Here is a 14392-nt window from a genome sequence, read left to right on the forward strand (position 1 = left end):
TGCAGACGGACCCTGTTCACTCCATAGACACCAATGTTATTCCTGTAGCTTGAAAGACAGCTACTTTTGATAAAACTGGGCTTGTAGCACATTGTCTGCCTTGCAACAATGGGAAAGAGGCACCGTTTATGTTTTGACAACCTATATCTAATGAGTTATTGATGCTGGAAGTCCGAATCTGTGAATATCTTTCCAACTTTACTGAACTTGGGGCCACTACCACCTAAGGAGTGATATATTTAATTTTGAAAAAAGCATTTAGCCATACTTAAAGCTTTAAGTGCTTTATTAACACGGAACTAAAAATTTTGTATTGTTTTATTATCACAGGTTCTGTCTGAAAAGAGGTGGCATCATTTTAAACAGTGAAATCAAACTAATAAAATGTAATGACCAACCAGTGAGCAATACTGGATTCTGCAAAAACATAAACAACTTTTTTAAAAATCTAAATCTTATCTTAACACAGTTAATGTATTAACTTATTTTTGTGTGTATGCATGTATTTATTGATTTATTTAGTACTGTTAACATATCAGAGTTCTGAGTGAATTTTTCTTAAGATAGGCAAAGGCCATTTATTGATTACATATAGGCTGTTAAATGTTTATTAAAAACTAAAAAGCATTTAAAAAAAACAACTTAGGCATTTATTGAGTCACTAAAATACTGTAGAGTACAGACCACATCAGCATGATTATAAGCATCCTCTGGTAAATTAACAACCAGATACTGATGTCTCTCACCATATGGACTTCAGGAGATGACTGGGGGATGATAAACTGTGACCTACTGGTTGGGTTCTCTCTGTTCTCATGTTTCTTACATGTTTGTCCCCTGACAGCCGGGTCCTAATGTTTTTTGAGCAACACACCATACTATGACGTTTTTACAATGATGGTTCTACTATGGAACCAGTTTGACATGTTCAGGTGTTCTTTGTGTGAAAACTCAGAGATTTCAGGTATCAGAAGGTGGTTTTCAACTTTCTTTGTTAACTTTCTGCTTCAACTTTAAACTAAATTTCCTTCACTAACCCAGCCCTCTGGACTTCCAGTAAGCTGTGTTCCTATTGGCTGTCCAGGTGGCTGCTTGGTGTTATCAGGAACACCTGAGCAGCTTGGTGTTATCAGGAACACCTGAGCAGCTCAGTGTCTTCCTGCTTTATTTAGCTGCAGACAAACATTTCCTCTGCTTCTCTTCACCACTGAACCGGGTTTGGCTCCGTTGCTTTAGTTGTTCTTTAGGCGTTGGCTTGCAGCTTCCAGCAGTAAAATCGTCTTTAATGTGTTTCTTGGTGTGTTTTAGGGCTTTGTACTGGATAGTTGTCTTGGTAAATGTGGTTCTTTAGCCACAGTTAGCACATGGTGCTAATGTGTGCAGTGATTAGTGGATTTGGTGCAGCTGAGTTGTGTCTTTATCTTGGCTGTAGTGAGTCTTTAGAGGTTTTTGGTCAGACACATTCTGTATTCTTGTTTGAGAACCAACGTTGGTTGTCCAGAAGGTAAGAGTTCCTGTCCTGATTCTCTGTTCTCAGAGGTTCTCTGGTAGGCTGCAGGAGACTTTAGTGTTTGGGTTGTGCTAGTTTGGTTTTTGTATGGTTTCATTTGGACGACTATCTTGAGGCCCCTCCATGTGGTTTAGTGAGGTTTTCTGGAACAGTTCTACAAAGCAACCTGCAGCAGAAGAGACTTTGAGAGTTTTTAGGAAGTTCTGGAGACCAGACTTTAGAGCAGCAGAAACATTTGTCAGCAGTTTGAGCAGGAGAAGGTGAGCTTCAGAGTAGAAATGAGAAGGAAACCTTCTTGACCCGTGTGGTGAGGTCCTGTACCAAGAGTTTGAGCAGGTTGTGAAGAGTCTGTAGTTCTTTGGTCTGAAAGCACAAGAAGAGTCGACTCATTAAAGGAGAAAACAGGAGATATTGTTGGTTCTTCTGTCGCTCTGCAGTTTCCAGTTTCCTTAGACTGAATATCAAGTTTATATTTTAAATGATTTCCCATGTGAGCCCAAGAAGACTTCAATAAACTCCCTCCATCCCCTGGACACAACATATTTTATTACCATGTTAAATCTTTTTTTTTTTTTGTTTGTTTTTGAGTTTTAATCATAGTTTTAGCATAGTTTTTTCTCTTTGCTTGTTTAGTTTTGTAATCTGTGTGAAAGGTGCTAAACAAATAAAGTTGAATTGATAAACTGAATAATTGACTAACTCATGATTGTGACAACAGAAGTATTTTCATTGTGATTTAAGGGTTTGTTTCATTTTTAAGGTTGGGGTTAAAATCTTGACAGAAAAAAAGATTAAAGAAATAAACTACAGTAAAAAAGCAATTAAATCAAAGGAAAAAAACATTTAATATAATAAAACTTTTAAAAAGAAAATTAAACATTAAATACAATTAAATTATATTAGACAAAATATTTAATTAGATAATTAAACAGAAGATACAAAGCATGTAATTATGAAATTAAACAAAAATTTTTAAACAAAATATTAAACATTAAAGATGAAATATTTTAGATAATTAAACATTTAAAAAATACAATTAAACAAGAATATTACACATTTAGAAAAATACAAAACATTTAATTAGATTATTAAACCTTTAAAAGTCAAAACATTTAATTAAAAAATTAAATGTTTAATTAGAAAATTAAATCTTAAAGACAATAAAACTTTAAATAGGAATTAAACAGAAAATACAATGAAGCATTAAAAAAGAAAATTAAACATTAAAAGGTGGTAAAACATTTAAAAAGAAAAACCTTAAAGATTTAATCAAAAAATTAAACATTGGGAAAGAAAAGGAAATTTTTCAAACAAGCTGATAAAACATTTGAAAAAACAACAAACATTAAAAAGACAAAACATTTCGAAATCAGATCAGACATTAGAACAGAATAAAAGGTGAGAAAAGAGCAAAACTAAACATTTAAGAAGAATCAAACTAAAGCTAAAACCTTTGAAAGGGCACCAGTTAGACTTTAGAAGATCAAATTAAACAGAAGAGACAATAAAACAATCAAAAAGAGCAAAAACAGATAAAAGCCTTAAAGTGTTTTCTAGTCTGAAATGAAAACAAGTTGTTTCTTCAAACATTTCCTCTTTCAATGTTCTTGGTTTGATTGTGGACAGATTTACTAAGAACTCATTTCAGAAAACTGATTTCCAGATAAAGTCTACTAGTAGTTGAAGGCATCGATCAAACTAATGTTACCTTCTGATCTGCACAAACTTTACTGTTCAGTGAAGAGAATCAAAGTTTGTTCAGGATTTCTAAAAAACACACAGGTGAAGGTCTGAGAAGAACTCAGATAGATGGTCTAAATGTGAAATCAAGACTCATGGTCACAAGTTTTAAGGCTTCTGTTAACCAGAAAGTTCAAACTAACAGAGAAGTACTGAGAAACTTTTAAAACTTCAGTCCTCAGACTGTCTGAAGGTTCAAACTAACAGAGAAGTACTGAGAAACTTTTAAGATTTCAGTCCTCAGACTGTCTGAAGGTTCAAACTAACAGAGAACTACTCAGGAACTTAGAAGATTTCAGTCCTTGGACTGTCTGAAGGTTCAAACTAACAGAGAACTACTGTGGGACTTAGAAAATTTCAGTCCTCAGACTGTCTGAAGGTTCAAACTAACAGAGAACTACTCAGGAACTTAGAAGATATCAGTCCTTGGACTGTCTGAAGGTTCAATCTAACAGAGAACTACTGTGGGACTTAGAAAATTTCAGCCCTCAGACTGTGTGAAAGCTCAGGTCCTGAGGACTCGGGAGGTGTGGAGGCTTTGGAAAGTCTTGGAACTGAGGGTTCCACCCTCCAGCACAAAGGCTGAAGTCCAACCTCCTGAGAAAAACGGTCGAGTCGAGACTCGAGTTAAAAAAAAACTCGAAAACGACAAAAAATAGATGATAAATGCGCAAAAAAAAGAAGAATTAGTATCTGAGCGAGTAGCTCAGGGGGATAAGAAGAGAGACTACAGAGCGGAGGGTCGCAGGTTCAAGACCCACCACTGGCACTTTTCTTTCTTTGTCTTTGTCAGGATTTTGAGAAAACTTAAGAAGTGTCTGGTCTTGAACCAGCGACCTGCAGCTCCATAGGCAAATCCTTAACTCACTGAGCTACAGATCAGATAAAAAGAAATAAATTCGTCGTCCCTTTGACATCGTAGTTCCTGAAGTGACCACATGGGTGGAGCCAAGGCGGAGTCTGGGTGGAGTCAGGGCGGAGAGTAGGCGGGGAGGTGGGTGGCGGCCTCCCCCCTCTACTCCCCCACCTCCCCCACCGCCCACCACACCTTCCCCCGCCCGACGAGTTCTTCGAGTCTCCACGAGTTCTTCGAGTCTCGACAGGTTTTCCCGAGTTTCTGGAGTTTCCACCAGGTCGGAGGCAGAACAAGTTGTCATGAAGAGGTGTTGAAGTCGGCCAGGATGGACTGACTTTTTACAGCGACTAGAAGGAAGACGACTAGAAGAGCAGGTCTTTAACCACCATCCATAAAATCCATGGAGTCGCTCCAGAGAAATGAAGGAAGGTCAACTTTTATCAACCTCCATCCAGATGTTCAACTTGATATCTTTACTTGGACATTTTTAGCACCACAAACCTTTAGTATCACACTTTATTATCATTTATTAGGACTTTAATGGAATCCACCAGCAGATTTAGTTTTTGTTGACAAACTTTATTCTTGTCATCGTGGGACTGCAGTATTTAAAACTGTTCCTTCTATTTGACCTCATGTTTATTAGTTTTAGTGGAGAAAGTTTTAATTGTCAATTAGTCTCTTAAAAACTAAATAATAAATTGGATTAGTCAAGAGGTTTAAATTTCTTACTTTGTCATATTTTAAATATGACAAAAAAATATAAAAATAAAGCATCTTGAGACAATTTGACCTGTAATTGGCGTTATATAAATAAAATTGAATTAAAATTGTATGTATCTTGTAATGTTGGAGTAATTCAGCCATATATGTTGGAAAACACATTTTCTTTGTCCATTAATCTGTTGATTGTTTTCTCCAGTAATTCATTTCTTGCTTTGGTTTATAAAATGTCAAGCCCAAATATATTCAGTTTACTGTCATAAAAACCAAAAAGATTTACATTCATGATGCAGGAATCAGGCAGTTTTTCACTTTTTATCTTAGTTTAGTCAGAAAGATAGTTGATAATGTGTGAATTGTTGCAGCTTGTGAGCCGTAGAAGGTTTTAATCTTTGGGGCCGAGTGTCAAAAAACATTTAGAAACCAACATCAACAAAACACTCAACAAAGATTTGAACATCATTAAAGGGAAATCCAACTTTTGCATGACAATGTCTAATTAAAGGACATTTATTTCCAACGTAAATGTGTGATATTCATCCTCTGGAGCTTTCTCTTCACATCGTCTTCCACCTGGACTGGTTTGGTCGGGAGCATGTGCAACAAACATTTGAAAAACTGCACTTTAACATCAATGAATGACACTGAAGTTTAATCTCTACATAAATGAGACTGAGTCTGGATGTGCTGCTCTGTCATTAACTCCTAAGTTTAGGGAAAGTTCAAACAAAAGAGGACAGTTCAGATAAGACTTGAGAATGAGCTTATTCTGAACAAACATCTCAGACTTTCTGAGCTTCAGCACCTCTAGCAAGATATTTTAACAACAAGCAACTCAAGAGATCCAGAAGTTGGAGAGAGTTAGCTTTAGCTGAGCCAAAGAACATGTGGGACGCTAACCTAGCAAACATTTCAGACTTTTCTCTGTGAATTCTGAGAAATAATTTCCTATTTAATGACAGAGCTACACATCTTAACTCAGTCTCATTAAAACAGACTCTAATTCAGTGTCATCCATCCATATTAAAGTGCAGTTACCCAAAATGTTTGCTGCATGAGCTCCAACAAAACCTGTCCAGGTAGAAGGCCACTTTGACAAACAGGAAGTGGAAGATTCCAAGCAGATTTATAGAAGGGGGAACCGGACTGTACTAAGTGTGGTCGAGTATAGAGGGGTGTTTTGTGGGTTTTTAAGGCTGATAATGATTATTAGTGAGACATTTGGAGTAGATATTCATTTGCAGTAAATGAAAGTATTTAAAATCTTGGAGTTAAACTTAGAAGAACACAAACTCTAACAGAAAACTTTGTTGATACGTTTTTGTTTTGTTTACAGATGTTAAGTTAAAGGAGTTTTATTCGTGACGTATAACCAATCAAATCACTCCAGAAGACAGAGCGACCACAGGTAGATAAAGGTTCAGAGCCAAAGTAGCACCATTTTTAAATGTATTTATTACCGTAAATCAGTAAAAAATAAAATACTGATAATCAGTAAATCAGTCAGCCCACAATTACTACAATTCTACAATGTATGTCTCTTTCCTTTGACTTGTTATTTGTACAATATACGATGTATATGATGGCGTTTTTTCATACCAAAGGCTATACTATGATGTTTTCTAAGAGACATACGATGCTACTCTGTTTGTTCTGGCCCTGGCTGCTGCACTCCTCCTCTGTTGTTTTCTGGATTGTACTCAGCTGCATGCCTTCGTCCACCCGGCCTCCGTTGACTCGTCCCGCCTGCCGTCTCTGGAGCTGAAGCTGGATTGGAACAGACCAAAGTACAGTCCAATCACGATGCCAGCTGCCTCTCAAAAGGCTCCTTCATCTGGCAGGTGGCAGCACTTCTTCTGAGGGGAAGCTGAGCTGGCCCAGCAGAACTTTGGAGATGTGTTCCAGTGGTTGGTGGATGTGTGGGGAGATAGAGAGGGACCTTTGAATTGTTCAGAAAGGAAAACAGGGAACCCATTGGTAGTTTTAGTTTAGGGTGCTACTGCGGTGTGTTTTTGGGTTTTAAGAGGTGAACAGGAAGAGTTTTTTTTCGTATTGATTATCTTTTACTTTGTTCCTGGTTGGAATGCCCATCAATGTCAACATGAAGTTCACTTTTAGTTCTGTTTATTTATTTTTATTTTACTAACACCCATTTGCTTTTAACCCCCTCACATGTTGTGTTGTTGTAAACTTACTCTTTCAAATAAATACTCATCTAACCCTCTGGAAACCAGCGTTTGGACTGTTTTTGTGTTGCTCCTCACCTACTGACAGCTGTGGACTAAAGGCTATACTGTGACGTTTTTAGAGCGACATGCTATACTATGATGTTTGTTGGGCGACACGCTATACTATAGACTTTTTTAATTGACATATTACTGTGACTTTTTTTTGTTTTTGTTTTTTTTTTTTTTTTTTAGCAACATATAACAATTAGAACAGTTTTAAAAGTTACTATACTTTTACTTGTGCAATGAAATTATTATTCTATGGCATTTTTTAGATGACATATTATACTCTGATGTTTTCTTGAATTACATACTATTTTGACAATATATTGCACTATGACATTTTTTGAACCACATATCATACATGACAATTTTAGGCAACATCCTGTCATTTTGCACTTTTTGAACCACATAATAATCTATGTTTTGTTTTTTTTTCTTGCCAACATGCTGTACTATGAACTACAGGCCATACTATGTTAATCTTGAGTAAAGCATACTATACTTTGACATTTTCTGAACTACATCCTATACTATGGTGTTATACACAGAGTGCTTTGGTTACATGTTCATTTATAATCTAGATTGTTTTCTGTTTTGTTTTTTGACAGGATTACCACAGACCTGACCGTGAACACCGTCGACACCCACCTCAGGGAGACGCTGCCTAAGATCTCAAGGCTGCTTGGTCGTGGTCTTTCTGGCACGTACTCTTCCAAGATGAGCTGGGAAGTTTAACACTGATGGAATGACACCAGGTCTAAGCCGACAAACTTCCAATTCCTCCTCAACCCATAGTCTCTGGGAAACCTACATGGAGTAAGAAAAGTAGACAGACAAGTAATTAAGTCTGTACACAATATATTAAAAAGAAATCATGCTAATAAATTAAGTACAAAGAACCAAATTCGCCAATATGCTGGAGACCAGAGCTATTTAATTTGATAAGTATAACCTTGTTTAGTAACATTTCAATTATTTGAGAGCAGTGGCTGCACATATGGACGCCGCTCAATGACGTTGATTAGCTGCGTAAATACCATTATATACAGTCTATGGTAAATACGTATGTGAATCGCATCATTGGCTGCAGCAGCCAGTCACCGGTCACTCACTGACTCACACTGAAAAATAGCACAGAATGAATTATGTGTTTATTTTATTTACAATTTAGGTTGGATCTTTTTTGGTGCGCAGCACAGATTTTCTGTGCACGGAGACCGTGTCAGCAGTGCGCAGTTGCGCACGCGCTTAGCTTAGAGGGAACAGTGCTTCTAACCATTTTAACCACCATCATGGATGGTAATGTCTGTGTGGTTACTATTTTGATTCAGAATTCAGTAACATCTCAGCAGTCATTTTGGAAAGTGACAATTAACTTAAGTACATTTTTCAGGTACTTGTACTTGACTTTATACACTAAAATGTAAAAACTTTGGGTCACTTAGAAATGTCCTTATTTTTGAAAGAAAGGTGTTTTTTTTTTTCAATTAGATAACATGAAATTATTCAGAAATACGGTCTACACATTGTTAATGTGGTAAATGACTATTTTAGCTGGAAAAGGCTGATTTTTAATGGAATATCTCCATAGGGGTACAGAGGAACATTTCCAGCAACCATCACTCCTGTGTTCTAATGCTACATTGTGTTAGCTAATCACACTAAAAAGCTAATTGATGATTGGAAAACCCTTGAGAATTATGTCAGCACATGAACAAAAGTGTTAGTTTTCATAGAAAACATGAAATTGCCTGGGTCACCCCAAACTTTTTAACGGTAGTGTATGTCCACTCCACTGCATTTTGGAAGGAAATATTGCACTTTCAACAACAGCTTCCATTTGTTTTAGGATAAAGATTTTGCACAATGAATAAAACAGCAAGCTTTCCGAATACAACACATTGTTAAAGATTAATCCAGTGGTTTCTAACCTTTATTGACTTCTGAAGTCCGAAGCAGTGTATAGTCGGGGTCACATTTCTGTTGCTTCTGAGTTGTTTGATTTTAATAAATGTTGAAATGATCCCATATCTCAGCAAAAATCAAGCAAAAAGTTCAAAAACTGAAAACAAATTTCTGTATCAGAACTCTGTTTTCTCGTCTTTACTTTTGCATTAATCTGAAAAACCCTCCAATGTATGCGCTGTCCCTGCTTAATAAAACTGAAACTAATGATGCCATGTTAATTCATTAGTCAGATGGACCAAACCACTACTTTTACTTTAATACTTTACATTTTACTTCCAATACAACAGGAATATTTTACTTCCAGTACATACACACTTAACACAAGTAGAATATTTCATACTCTACTTGCCATACAGTGTCTTAAATTGTTGTATTATTACGTTTACTTCATCGCTATCAGCAACCATTGGATAAAGTTCCTGGTGCTCAAAGGATGTACCCAAAAGACTTTACATGTAGTACCACCATTTAGTTCATACTTTTTGGTTTAAAAGAAATATTCCCCATTGTATATTCATGTTCCCTACTAGATGAATCATAATGACTTATGTATCATCCGACATTTTCCTCTTCTAATACAAACTGTTAAGTGCAAATGTCCAGCAGCCCAAATGGAATGGTAGTGGGATTTCAGAAGCCATTTTCAGGTTTCCAAGGAGACTCTGAATGGTCAAGTGATGAAATAATAATAGATAATAACTTTATTTTGTGTTTTACTTTTAAAAGCAATGGTTTACAAAGTACTTTGACAGAGCAAAAGCAGGACACCCAGAGGGAAAAATAACAAGAGGACGTGGAACAGTAAGGCCAAACAAAGCAAAGAAAAATTAAGGGTAAATTAAGATAAATAAGCCACTCTTCATTGCAACATACTGCTTTAGGAAGCTGACCACATTTCTGTCAACAACCACGAAAAAACAGGACAAAAGCTCTGAAAACTCAAAAGACACATGATCAGGATATATACTTTCAGACAACATGCACTATTACCCAAAAAACAATGCACATTAGTGCAACAATAGAACAAGATAGCTTCTCCGATCAGGTTCTCTCCACATGCTCTTTCTCAATATTATTTGCAGTACACAAAAAGAGCAGTGTATTTTCAGTCAAACATCCCCACAAAATTTAGATCTTCATGAATTTCCTGACTTTGGTAATTTCAAGAACAGCTTAATGCCACAAACAGATAGTGATCGTTTGAGCTACCAGCCGAACTGTGTGAAACATGTCCAGCTTCACTTTTTATCAGTGATGCATTGATTTATAATTGTGTGTCTCATTCCTCCTTTTTGTAACTTTTCCAGCCCTCATGAAGTCACACACTCAGCATGACAGCTGTGATGTTAAAGCTGAAATTAAAATTTGGATTGAGGCTCTGGATTGTTCAGACCAGTAGCATCTTGTGGTTTGATAAATAATTAATCCCAGTATATCACATGGTAAAGCAGTGTGATTATGTTTTATTTTGTCAACATAAATGTCTGACTAAGTCATTAACTTCACCACCATCATCACTAATGTCTAGACCCCTTCAAGAGGACACTCCTGTCCAAACGTGCAGTTAGACATCCTAAAAGTGGCATACCTAAACACTCTGGTAGACTGCTGTGGAAGTATGTTTTGTTGTTGAGGGATGATAACTTGGTATAATCTGGCACTTTGTGGTGAGAAGCAATATCAAAATGTATGTTTTGTCAAAGGTACACTTTGGATCTTGAAGTTTGACATTTTAAGGTGCAAATACAACAATCTTAGTGAGTCAAACAGTGTGACTTCTATAATGAAGAAAATGCATATTTCACAGTTTTAGACAAAAGACCAGATTATGACAGACGAATATACATCAGTCAGCCACAGCATTAAAGCTAAAAACATGTGAGGTTTATATCCCAGCTGTTTAGAGTAACCACAGAGTAACAAAAAGAAAGTAACACAAACACTGAGTTCCAGAGTGTATGATAGGTGTCTGTCTGTTTGCATTACTCAAAAATTAATGGATTTGGATAAAATTTTCAGGGAAGGTCAGAAATGACACAAGGACCAACTGATTCAATTTTGGCAGTGACGTGGCTTGTAGTCTGGATCCACAGATTTGTTAAAGATTTCTGTATCATTGCGAGATAGCGGCACAGCATCACTGTAACTATGACAACAAGAGAACATCACATTAGCTGCCTGCTGACGATCACATGATTGTGATCCTACTACAAATCCACCGTTGCAGACTTATCGGGACTTATCTGTTGGAAATCATACAAGGAACAACTGATTAAATTGTGGGGGTGTTTCCAAGTCCCATCAATTCCCACCGCCCTCTGCATATTTAGGTCACGCAATTCGGTATCCGTACATAATGTACACATGCATAACACAAGCCTGTGCTCAACACAACGTCATTTTGTTTGTGGGTACATCTATATTAAATGATCACATTCTATGGTGCCATGATTTTTACCATGATTTTTTATTCCAGATTTCAGCTGTAGGAAATGAGACAGCTGAGCTGCCTTGGCGGAGTACTGCGCTCTCTAAGTGTTTTTTTTTTGTTGTTGTGAAAGGGGGTATGGGCATAACAACAGAAAGTGAGGGGGTTCAAAGCAAATGAGTGCTATGGAAGCAAAACAAGATAAACAAAACAGAAAGCAAACTTTGCTCAGAAGCTGATATTACAAACACTGAAAGAAACAAAAGACAACCAAAACAAAGAAAACTCTAAACCAAAAACACAGCTGCAACATCCCTATCTGAAAACTAACAAAGAATTCTCTAGTAGTGTTTCTTCTCAAGTCAGAGATCCCTGGCTTGCTATTACCCCCACACGCACCCCAACCACAAACACAAATGTTCACAAAATACACCAGGCCGCTCAATCTCTCCGAATAAAAACTGCCGCCAACCGCTGCATGAGTAAGCCTTTTGAACTCCACCTGACACCGTGATTGGAGGCGGTAGTTTGGCCTGGTCCAATCCAAATTCAGCTCTGGAGATTGTACTCAAGGCAAGAACATTGAGGTGGGGAGGATGAATGTGCTGGACAGGCATGCAGCTGTACTCTTGCTTGTACCATCTTCCTAAAGATGAATAGATTGAAGAACATGACAAAGACATGAGCCTTCCCTTCAAACTCCTTCGACTTAGATCTGATTGAGCATCCACAGAATGCACCAGAACAAGCCTGTTATCTCATCATCAGACACCACAGGATGCCCACAGAGGTCCCATGTTCACGCACCGACACTCCAGAGCTGTTTTGATGGCACCAGGTGGATCTACACAAAGTTAAGCAGGTGGTTTTAATGCTGTGGTTGATGTGTGTGCGTGAAATGAGTCGGGAAACCTCTTGTAGCCTCTTCTTCAGCTGTGATCCTGTTTCACTGACATGATGGCAGCAAACATATCAGAAAGGCAGCACATCTGGTGGTGAAAGAAAACAAGTGAACGCTCAGTGGAGAAAAAAGAGACAAAGGAACATACTTTAAGACAAACATTGCTGGCTGTAGGGTGCTAAATAGGATAAAATTAAATAGGATAGTGAATAGCCAAGTGATTATGACCTTTTAGGAAATTGACAATATTTACAGCAAATGCAGACTCCATTGTCTTTGGGAAAGATAGAGACTTAGGTGCACCCGCTAACTCATACTTTACCTAACACAACAGGGTAAGATGCAGACACTACAGGTCCTGGCTGAGCCAAAGGTTGTTGTGAAGACATATATATTGTTAGACACTTCCTTGACACCCCCTTGTTCAACTCTGCAGTTTAAAGTGCATCAGGACTTCCAATCAGGAACGGGTTTGTATTTATATGGAAGGGAACAAACCGAGACTCTCCAGAAATCAATCATGAAAGGCTGTCAAACATTTAGTGCTATCTCAAGATTAAATACTTATAAGATGCATCTCTGATATTTAGAATAATGGCCATGACGCATTGCTTTTTAAATGTTTCTGGGTCAAGCTGATCAAACTGTACACATTACTTTTTACATATTTGTTGACAGTAGGGCTGCAACACTTTGCTCTAGAGCAAGGACATGGAGAGACTGTATTGCTTCGCGTGAGGCCAGCTCAGATTCTCATTTGAACACAGATCATTACTCCAGTTAAATTTGAGTCTCGGTTCACTTCCTGTGTGATGTCAAGGGGCACACAGTCTTTGTGTCCTGAGCACAATATACAGCGAGTGTGAAATATGTGAAGTATGTCAGTATTACAAGTCATCCTTGGGTCATTCACAGTGGAGTCTCTTTGTATTTAAACCTTCATTGACCTATTTAGAAGGAAAAATTCATGGCTTTGGAGTTTTCAAACCCTGGCTGTTGGCCACATGAAATTAGAGAAAACTTAAAAAGCTTAAAAATATACTCGTATGGCCTGTGTGGACAAGTCAATCATTTAAAATAGATGTGTAGCTGTTGGACGATGGACAGTATGGGGCTGACCACTGAAAAGTGATGTGGGCTAGTGAAATGGGAAATAACACCAGACACATACTAAATTTGGGGTTTTTTTATTCCTCGACTGCTCCAGAAGAAGAGAGCAGCGTTAACATATATTTGGAGTGATTTCTGGTCAATTCTCATAAATTCAGTAAATTTGTTTATCCGATAACTTCAGTGCATAAACCTCTCAATTTTAAGTGCACAAATTCTCTAAGGCACAACCTTTTAGTACATAAACCATCTAGTGCAGAACTCAATGCATAAATCTTCTAGGGCATAGCCCTTTAGTACGTAAACCACCTAGTGCATAACTCTTTCACTGCATAACATTTCAGTGCATAAAGGTATCAGTCTAAGTGCATAAACAACTGCAGTGGTTGTCCCTAATGAAATAAAACAAAAACAAAATACACACAACCACACAGTTAACAAACCACTGGTTATCAGTAACAGAAACAGGTAATAAAATGAGTTAGTATACAGTTTGCATATACTCACAGAAATCTTTGAGCTAGCTGAGCTAGTTCACATATACACATCGCGGCAGGACATAAAACACCGTTTCCCCCAGTCTTTGTCAGTCAAGCATCACCACATCGGTACTCCGGGAAAAGTCCACCATGCGTCGGAAAAGTCCACCATGTGTCGGTCTCTTTTTCTTCCTGCTTCCTCTGTATCGCTTCATGTCCTGCTTCCCGCGGTTGATTCTACAACCCGCACAGGACACAGCGCTTCCTCGTGGCCAAAATTGCTAGTTGCCAGTATTCCACTTGGCTACAGTGAGATGATGATTTGCAGTTAGCTGCCGGCTGGTAGCCAAGGAGTTGATGAATGAGCCAACATGAAAGTAGCTAATGCTCATTAGCCGATGGAGGCATATGACTTTCAACATGGTCTGCTGGAGCTGAAACTAAAC

The 14392-nt window shown here is 37.7% G+C and overlaps 1 long non-coding RNA gene across 3 annotated transcripts; it reads right to left on the bottom strand.

The window, feature by feature from the left end:
- Positions 1-268: 268 nt before the first annotated feature.
- On the bottom strand, positions 269-14158 carry LOC118470629 (uncharacterized). Of its 3 annotated transcripts, XR_008599578.1 has the most exons (5): positions 13975-14157; positions 12264-12445; positions 11959-12102; positions 7709-7867; positions 5977-6768 (listed from the first exon to the last, which is right to left on the bottom strand). It is a non-coding gene; the product is annotated as an uncharacterized LOC118470629 (long non-coding RNA). The 3 variants fall into 3 exon arrangements; XR_004847736.2 differs by lacking the exon at positions 5977-6768 and adding an exon at positions 269-1873 and having other exon boundaries at positions 11959-12445; positions 13975-14158; XR_008599577.1 differs by having other exon boundaries at positions 11959-12445.
- Positions 14159-14392: the final 234 nt, after the last annotated feature.

The sequence above is a fragment of the Amphiprion ocellaris genome, chromosome 18 (assembly GCF_022539595.1).
Source record: "Amphiprion ocellaris isolate individual 3 ecotype Okinawa chromosome 18, ASM2253959v1, whole genome shotgun sequence".
Lineage (NCBI taxonomy): Eukaryota > Metazoa > Chordata > Actinopteri > Pomacentridae > Amphiprion > Amphiprion ocellaris.